Source organism: Vanellus vanellus (genome assembly GCF_965231255.1).
Source record: "Vanellus vanellus genome assembly, chromosome: 1".
Lineage (NCBI taxonomy): Eukaryota > Metazoa > Chordata > Aves > Charadriiformes > Charadriidae > Vanellus > Vanellus vanellus.
This window is the reverse complement of record NC_138905.1, coordinates 4978245-4987622: the sequence shown is the minus strand read 5'-3', so window position 1 is coordinate 4987622 and position 9378 is coordinate 4978245.

The following is a 9378-nucleotide window of genomic DNA, read 5'->3' as shown; positions in this document are numbered from 1 at the left end:
ATTCACAAAATTCATGTAGCATGAACCAGAGAGGACCTTGATTATTTCCCCCTGAGTTCTATTGCTCATCGAGAGTCATGAAATAAAATGCTAATTTGCCAATTCCTGGTGAATATTCACCGCTCCCAAGCCTTTCTTCCATTAGCACTTGAAAATCACAGGTTCCCTCACAAACCATCCTTGATGTTTTATAAATGTTATAGCTAAGGCATCGTTTCGCCTTCCTTTGATGCATTTTTTACAGCTGCAGTAGAGATATTATTTCGATTCAGGCTGCAGACAGTCGTCCTGAAAGAGACCTCAGTTATCTCTCCTGGGATGTTTCCAAAACAGCAAACCCTACCTAACTTTAAGCTAATAACCTGCTCGAGGAATCTGTTTCACATTTACAGGGCAATCTCAGCTGCAGAACTACAGGTCAGGAGCATGATATAACCTCGCAGGTACAAAAATGCTTTCAGAAGAGGGCTTGATCCTCTGGCTAAGTTTCACTTGTTGGATTAATGGGGATGTTTCCTTCCAGAAAAACACTTGGGTGTGCAGGAAAAGGGGTGTTAATGGTGTTGGGATTAGAAATGATGCAGCAAATATTGCAGCAAATAAGCCTTCTTAGGATTCAGGAAGAAGCCTGACTTCAGCCTGGAAACCCCTGTAAAATCAGCCCCTGTGCTAACCTACAGTGCTTCTTCCCAGGTATTGCTGAAAAACATCAACTGTCTTAAAAACGTTGTTTGTTACTCTCCCAGCTGGTCTCTAATGAGAAACATGCACACGCTTTCTTCAGGATAAAAATAAAGTGTGGAAACTGCCAAGTCCTTGGTAGCCTTACGAGAATCACAAGAGAGTCCGTAATGATCATACTGGAAATTAAATGGGAGAGAGGAATAAAAACAATGAGACGTGTGTTATTTTTCTTAGGATCCTACCCTGGAAACCGGACAGTGTGAGTCCCAGCCCAGCACATCATCCAACATGCAAACATTGGGTTTTGTGCTGTAGAAGGCAAATGTTGTAAAAGGCAGAAGAACTGATAAACCCGAGCCAGTTCTTCCTGGAGGACTGAGTGCTGGGATCTCGATTTTGGGTTCAATCCCTGCTTAATGGCCTCCTCTGTTTAAGCAAGAAACAAAAGGCATAGAGGAAATATCAAGGAGGGGATTTATCATTTCCCTTGTGACAGGTAACCTGAAATCCGATGGTGGGAAGTGAAGCAAGTTGCTCTAAAAAATGCACTTTATTTAAAATAACTACTTTAGTGTTATTATTTTCCATTCACTATGATATCCAGGGGGTTTCCAAAGCAATGAACACAGTGACGAGGTTACTTAGATTAGTCCTGTGTTTTTTTGAATTCAAGGGGAATCTTTTTCCTGGCTCCAGGAGGCGTTAGATCAGATCTGTAAATCACACCCTTAGATGAGATCTAATACAAAACCATCTCAGTTGAACAAGTCCATTTACTGAAGATGTGTTTTGACATTTTAGTTCCCAAACACTGGATCTATGCCACAAATAGTCAACATACAACTTCTCTTAGCGCAGAAATATTATAGCATAAGTATGTACGTGTGCGGAGCTCACTGTCTCCTTCAGTTCTGGAGGGGAGGCTGTGACTGCAGGGCATTGGGTATGTGGCTTTTTAACAGCTTAAGGTAATTGACATGTAGACATGCAGTCAACGTTGGCTTTCTGGGCTTTCTCAAATTGTGTCTCCTCATCCTACGACTGAATTCAGCATCTGGAGTGGATGAAAGGATCCTTGAAGCTGTTTAAAGGAGAGCCCCGGTGCTCGGCCAGCTGAGCACGGCTTGCAGATCAGGCAGTATTTCTTTCTCTGATTCCTGAGCTCTGCAGTGTGTGGATGCAAAGCCATCCGAAATGCCTGGCAGCTGTCCAGAGAAGCTGTATCCCAGAGGAGTCAGTTTTTTTTATTGTATTTCCATCTTTAGCAGGAGAAGAGAAAAATATGTGAAGGAGCAGGACAGTGGCCACTATGGATGATCATACAAATCCATCCCACCCTACAGTCACAGAATCAGAGAATGGTCAGCGTTGGAAGGGACCTCTGGAGCTCCCCCAGTCCCACCCCCCGCCAGAGCAGGGGCACCTACAGCAGTTGCACAGGACAGCGTCCAGGCGGGTTTGGAATGTCTCCAGAGTGGGAGACTCCGCAACCTCCCTGGGCAGTCCTGCTCTTGCTTTCCTTAACTGCCTCAAATACTTTCCAGAGTTAGTTGCAGATTTCATTATGTTTTAAGGCTTTGATTTCTTTTATTATGTATGATATTTGGTTGTTTTGTTGGTTTTTTGTTTTTTTTTTTTTTTTTTAACAGTGTCTGCGAGGACCTTTCCTGCAAAGGTTTCCCAGAACAAACAGGACCGAGCTTGTTCCCTCATCGGCAAGGCAAGGGCAGAAGGTACATCTGCGGCTAACTTGAACCTTAGTCAATGGTTCAGGCTGTATAAGTTGAAAAAATAAACAGAGTCTTGATTAAAGTTAGGGCTGTATTTACTTCTGTGCACTGTTGCACAGCAGTGGGCAAGACACTCATGGTGACCTACCTATTTTTGTCCATTTAAAAGTTGAATCTAATCCAAACTAATCCTTTTCTCAACCAAGCTACTCACTTGGGCTTCCTCCAGTCAATGGGAGGTCTCTTTGGTCAGCAATTCATCACCCCTCTGCCCTTAGGGAGAGCCTGGGTCGGTGTCATAGACAAGGTGCCTCATCTGCAGACTGTAACATGTTCGTGGTGGCTGGAGGTGAGGTAGGTCCCAGAGCCATCACCGCCGGGCAGGGAGACCGATGAGAAATCCTAGTGTGAGTGGGATTGGCCTGCAAAGCCTTGGTGGTTGCAGTCAGCATGGCATGGTCACTCAGAAAATCTAAGGATTTTCTCCAGGGAGCACAGCTGGGTCACATTTCATCTTGCTGCTCAAGATTTTGAAAGGAAGCGGCTCTTTCAGATGCTGGGTCTGAATTTCCAACTGTGCTGCAGGGTTTGGCACTTCTGCAAGGAATGAAGTATTTGGAAAGGTGTCACACGTATCAGTGAATACTGAACCAGGGAGAAGGTTTGAGAAATGTGTGAGGAAACTGTGTTTACTGAGTTAAAGGTGCAGTTTCAGAGGAATTCTGGAATCCCTCACTTGGGACTTAGCCATGAAGGAGAATGGGCTCTCCAAAAAAACAGGCACTCCAGAAGGAGCTTATGAAAATACTTTGATTTAAACTTAGAAAAAACGATCAGAATTTGCTAGGCTGGAGAACACAGCCAGGGAAGACCACGAGTTTTGGATGGAAAACAACACAACAGTAGCTTAAGACCAAAAACTGACACCGCTGAGGAGATGAGGAAGCAAGAGAAGTGGAAGTCCTGCAGGTAATAGGATACCCATATTTGGATCAACAATGCACAGATATCAGAGGCAGGATCCACCTCACCTAACCTTACCTGTGGACAACCAGTTTAGACTTCCAAGGGGAGGAAGGAGCTCTCTCACCATGCAGTCCATCTCCCCTGGGGCAGTTGTGAGCTGAAGTGCCATCTCTCTCCACTGACTACCGAGGCAGTCTGGATGCCAGCCTTAAATTACAGACATAATCCTTGGGTAGCTGCATTTGATCAGTTGAATCCTCCCTTAATTCTCTTTGAGGGAGTCAAAACAACATAAGGACATCCCTGGAGGGATGTAGATAACATCTACATAGAGAAAGTTAATCTCGAAGTATAGAAATAGCTAAAGGAAGACAAATTTCCCTGTGAAAAGAGTGTTATCACCAAGAATATATCATGATTAAAAAATGTTAATTCTGCTGAAAAATTTGGTGACAAAGCAAAGCTGAAAAAATACAATTAAGAAAAGGGAGAGCTAAGGTGGTGGCAGTTGTAACAAAGAAGGATGATGGTTATAAGCTCAGCTCACTCACTTGTTGCCCCTAAGGAGGCTGCAGCACCAGTCTGGGTTTTTTTGGGTTTTTTTTTTTGTTTTTTTTTTTTTTTTATGTCCAAGACTATTAAGTACTCTTCTCTCACTCAGACCCCCACTATCGGTGGGGTGGGATTCGTCTCAGTCAATTTTAGCTGTCCAAAGTTACATCATTAGTCCAAGTTAGCTGTCTGAGCTCCCTCCAAAACCCCTCAGAGGGAAACAGAGTTCTCTAAAGAAGATTCATCTCTTCTTAATACTGCTGTCTGAAACAGTGAGATGAATTGCTCAGTGATCGATCTCCCTCCACGCCTTACTCCTAAACAGCTGCATTTAGTTGAGAAGAACCACAGCCTTTGCCCTGCTTTGTCTTTGGCGAGAAATCCCAATCTGTCCCTTTCCAGCAGCTGCCTATCTGGTTGCATTGCAGACCCCCCTTCCCACCCTCTGAAAAGCAAGACTTAAACCGCTCTGCAACTTCAGCTTGTATTGTTGCTCTAGCTCATATATCTGTGCATCTCATCTGCTTCCTCTTCCTTCAGCAGCTTTTCATTCTCTGCTACAATGAGGTGCCTAATATTAGATGGCCATGATCTCTCGCAGTGTGGGAAACAGCAATGCTTTCAGGGTAAGGGTGGTGGCCTCCTCTATGCTTTGGAGAGAACTTCGGTCCGTGTAGCTGGAGCTGTACTTGTGTTATGGTTTGAGAAATCCACAATCTATTGTCGTTTAGACTGTTATTCTATCACCTGATGACCCCTCCCCAATTAGGAAGGGGAATCGGGAAAAAACAAGGAAGCCCAAGGGTTGAGGTGTAAACATTTAATAGAATAAGACTAGATCATTAACAGTAATAACACTAAAGGACAAATATTGATCCAGATACCAATACAAAATATACGAGGTTTGTACTTCTATCTGTAGGAAGCTGTGCACTCCCAGCAGTGGACAGCAGATGTGGGACACTGCGAGCGCTACAGCTTCGGGAGGAAGGGAAGGGGTCAGGGGTCCAGCACTGGGGCAGAAGTTCTCAGGATTGCAGTCATCAAGGGTGAGAGAGCACTTTGCAGCAAACTTTCTAATTTATACTGAATGTGATGTTCATGGTATGAAATGACCCTGTTGGCCAGCTTGGGTCAAGTGCCCGGCTCTCGCTCCTCCTCATCCCTGTACCTGGCGAGCTTGAAAACACTAAGACCTTGAAACCCACACACCAGAACTGGCTATAAAGTAAACTTTTTCACAAATTCAGGCACTAGAGGCTTCTAAAAGTGTAGTTTCCCAAGCATTAGAAGAGAAATTATTCCTGTCTCACTCAAACCAGCACAACATGGCTTCCAGGAGAAACTGAATTGCCCAAGGCTAGAAAGGCTGGGTAAAACCCTGAGGCAGAGGGTCGTGTCTCCCTTCATTGCGAAAGAAGGACAAAAATGACGCCTCTGTCTAACAGAATGGAAAGACTTATTTTACAATGTGACACAATGTTTGTAATGGGAATTTCTTTTATTTATTTATTTGCTTGCTGTTTGGACAAGGAAGATGTAGTATTGTCTTCTTAATGTCCTATCTAAGCCACCAGGGACCTTTGCTTGAAGACAACGCCATAGGTAAGAGGTTCTGTACCCACGCTCACAGCTCCCCCTCAAGCGCTTCTGGGCTCTGCCAATTGGTGACAAATAGACATTGATTTTCTGATGCAGTGTTTGCTCCCTGGGGAAGCTGAATAAAGGTTATTCTATTTAGGGACCGATTTGACATATGGCTCTTGGAAGCTGAAAAGTGTCTGTAGGTAAATCAGGGTTTATTGCCAGAGTGGTTCATTCAGGAACGAAATTAGGTGAGCATGCACATGCACACCCATGGAAAGATGCCCAAAGGTTTTTTCATAAACTATGCAAGTAGCATTCACAAGGTGGTTTTTCCCATAGTGGGTTCAGAAGGAAAAGCCTGAATATGCTTTTCATAGCATAACATAGCAAGAAGTTCTTTTTATAAAAAAAAAGTGATAGAAAATTGACGTTTGTCAGAGTGATTTACAAATCCCGAGTCACCGTATGCGTCTGAGACCAGGTCCGTTCTTTAAAAGTTTTTCTAATGGTGTTGCGTCAATGAAGACGTGAAGTTTTAAAACAGTCTTCCTGTGACACATGCAGCTGAAAACTAGGCTTCACCTGACCTAAATTTTACTCATTACACCAGAATAGTAACTCTACAGGCTGGAAACCTGATGTTTTGCAAGGAGATCTGTGCCTAGTGACTTTTGCCATCTGTTCCCACGTGACCTCTGCTGAGATCGTAGCTTTTGGCTTAGCTCCAGTGTGTGGTCCCAAAACTGAGATTTTGCCTCTCCGACTGGGAGGAGTAGGTGTGTTATTATATACCATTCAATAAGGATTTATTTTTTAATTCAATGCTTATTTCAGACCCACCCTAAATGGTGTTTCTACTTCTGCTTCCACTGTTTCTTCTGCTTTCGCCCTTGCCCTAATAAAAGGCTGCTGTTGTAGCAGGCAACCTGTTAGCTTAATGCTGAAGTAGGACATATGTTCTTGTCCTTCTGCCTCTTCACTTCTGGATGTTACAACTGAAACCCAAATGCCCGAATGCCCGGGGATTTCCAAAGGCCAGAAGACATCTGCTTGCCATCACAGATGTTCACAAATTAAGACAGGGAAGAAAAAATATTGGTCAGTGAGATTCAGAACTGACTCAAATTCTTGAAATCAGACATAAAATTATGCTTTGATGAAGAATTAAACAGGGATGAAAGAACTGAAACATAATGAACAGGAAGAAGAGGAACTCGTTCATTAGGATGGAACTGAAATAGTGTTAGCTTTTCTTCCCCTGACCCAACCCTTTTGGCAACCTTGGGCTCACAGATAAACCACAACAGATTACAGCATGGGGATGGTGGGCTTGAGTCCACCCCAAGACAAAACTCCACCATATAGGCACTGCAAGGACACTGGGGGACTCTTACTGAGAGTTAGCCAGGAGAAGCTGGGCATCTAGCTTAAACTTGTCTAGACAGCTCTTGCAGGCAAAGACATACTTACCTCCAGCATGTAATTTCTCCTGTGTGGGACAAACATCTAGAAGTGCTTGGGATCCTACTCTGGAGGTGCCTGTTTACCCATAATGGCCACCTGGGCAGCCTAGATCAGGCAATTATATACTAGTGGGAGGCTGCAGTGGTGAATTTCGGATACAAGGTTGTGTGTGGAATGGTCCTAAACAATCAGGGAGTCTTTACATTACAGAGTGTCAATTCAGAAGACAACAGTTGCCAAATATATCTCCACCGTTCAGCCTAGAGTGAAGAGACCCAAGCTAGCTTGGTTACAGGAACCAGTCTTGCTGTAGCAGGAAGAAATGCCCGTGTGGGCTTATTTTACTCTGTTTCCAATAGGGAACATGTTACAGCAGCTTTACGGTTTCTGGAGAGGTGTGTCTACATCAGGGTGCAGCACGGATGCAAACACGAGTTGGGAACCTGCACCAAACCTAACAGATGACAGTGGTGGCTCAGGGATGTAGTGCACGAAAAAGGACGATGTGGCAGCAGCGACGAGTCCCAAAGGGAGATCTGAGTGGCACAAGCAGCACCTTTCCAGGGGAAGCCAGCACAACCGCCTTCAAAAAGGTGCAAAGTGAGTTTGTCTCTCCAATCAAGCTGGTATTTTCTCTCTCTGTAAATACAGAGCGTGCCATTCACTTGCTGTGTCTATACTGAACTCCTTGAGAAAACATCCTGTTTTTTCATCAGGATCCCATTGGCTAAGGCAAAAATCATTCCAAAAATCATTTATTTCTGCAAAAAGCGTGGGGGTGCTTGTCCCTGCTGCTGTCAGTTCTCATCCATCCCTTTTATTGGGCAGTATCAACGCACATTCTTCCAGTGAGGACTGCTCAACGGCGCACAATAAAATTGATTCATTACTCATTTTCTTATTATCTTTCAATTGCTCCAGCTCTTGATACCACTTAAAGTGGACATTAGCTCTTCGTAACCAGCGTGTGCCGCTAATGCGATAACACTCCTAGGAGAGAATGCTTTTCCTCCAAGCTTTCATCATGTGTATTTTCATTTAGTCTCATTACACCATGTATCTTTCTCATGAACTTCTTATAATGCCTTTGTACAAGTTTGCTTTACCTGGAGGTAGACCGCCATGGTAAGGAGCGAGAACACAAATGCATTTCTTGGGAAAGTGGCCCAGGGGCTCTGTGGATGTAAAGGAGAAGCGTTTAGTGCTGGGAAGTGGTTTTATTCACAGGAGCTGTCTCTTGAGCTCTCCAGAAAGGAAAAGGTTGAAACCGCTAAGAGTGAAACTCAACTTTTGTGCTCCACTTTGGCATGAAAGCGAAACTGTTTAAATTCCATGAGAAGCAAGACTTGCTCTTTATAATAAGCCTTGAAAAACAGAGATGGGAGTTGATAGCTCTGTTTTGGGATAGGAGTGAGGTTGATTTGGATTTCTGAATGCATTGGGAAGGACTACAGCGACAGTGAATTTAAGGTAGTTTTGCGGACTCTAGTTTGTCTTCTGGGAGGAAAACCCTTCCCACTTACAGCACTCATTTAAGGTCTGAATTAAAGAGGTTCAAAGCCGTGTAGATGCAGTCAGTGCAGCAAAACTCCTAAGTAGATGCATAATTTTGTCACGTGAGTGGTGATCCTACGGGGAATCTCTGCTCCCTATTGGAGTCCGTGGGAGCAGGATTTCTTCTTGGCTTTGGGTTGGCTTTGGGATTTTTTTCGCCTGAAGGTCCAGACCGAGGGGTCTCACAGACTGCTTTGGTCCTGGGAGCCAACTTTCCTTGCACTGAGACAGGGCATGACCGGGGTGAATACTCACACGTGGGAGATCGGAAGTCTCAAGCACAGATGCAACGTTTGCTCTCTACCCTGGAGGGATACGAGTTTCCTATGCAGGTCCCCACAGTAATTTTTTCAGCCAATTACAAAGGACATTAATACTTCAGACGCAGTTATCTTGATATATCCTAATTCAGACAGATGAATACAACCTTAAACATTTTACGGGATCAGATTTCTTTTTAATTAAAGCGGCCCTTTGTTTCACAGTAACTTTAAAAGTCTTATTTATCATTACATTCTTTAGGAGCCCTTTAGGCAAATAATTTCCTGCTACTGTTTTTACTCAGTCTTTCGCTCTCCCGTCTCTTGTCACCTGTAACAAAGTGCTGTAGGAAGGAGCGCTGCTGTATTGCTTTCATGTTCTCCATCAGCTCTGATACAGATGACTGTTATAAAGCTTCATACATAATATATGCCATGTCTTAAAGCAGCCCTGTAAACGACTGTACAACTGTAAAGGTTTCTTAACTCAACTAGCCTCCGGCTACCAGCTATAAAGATGCATTTAAGCAGATTAGCATTAGAACTACCAGGTGAGATGAAAAATGGGGAGGCAGAATGGC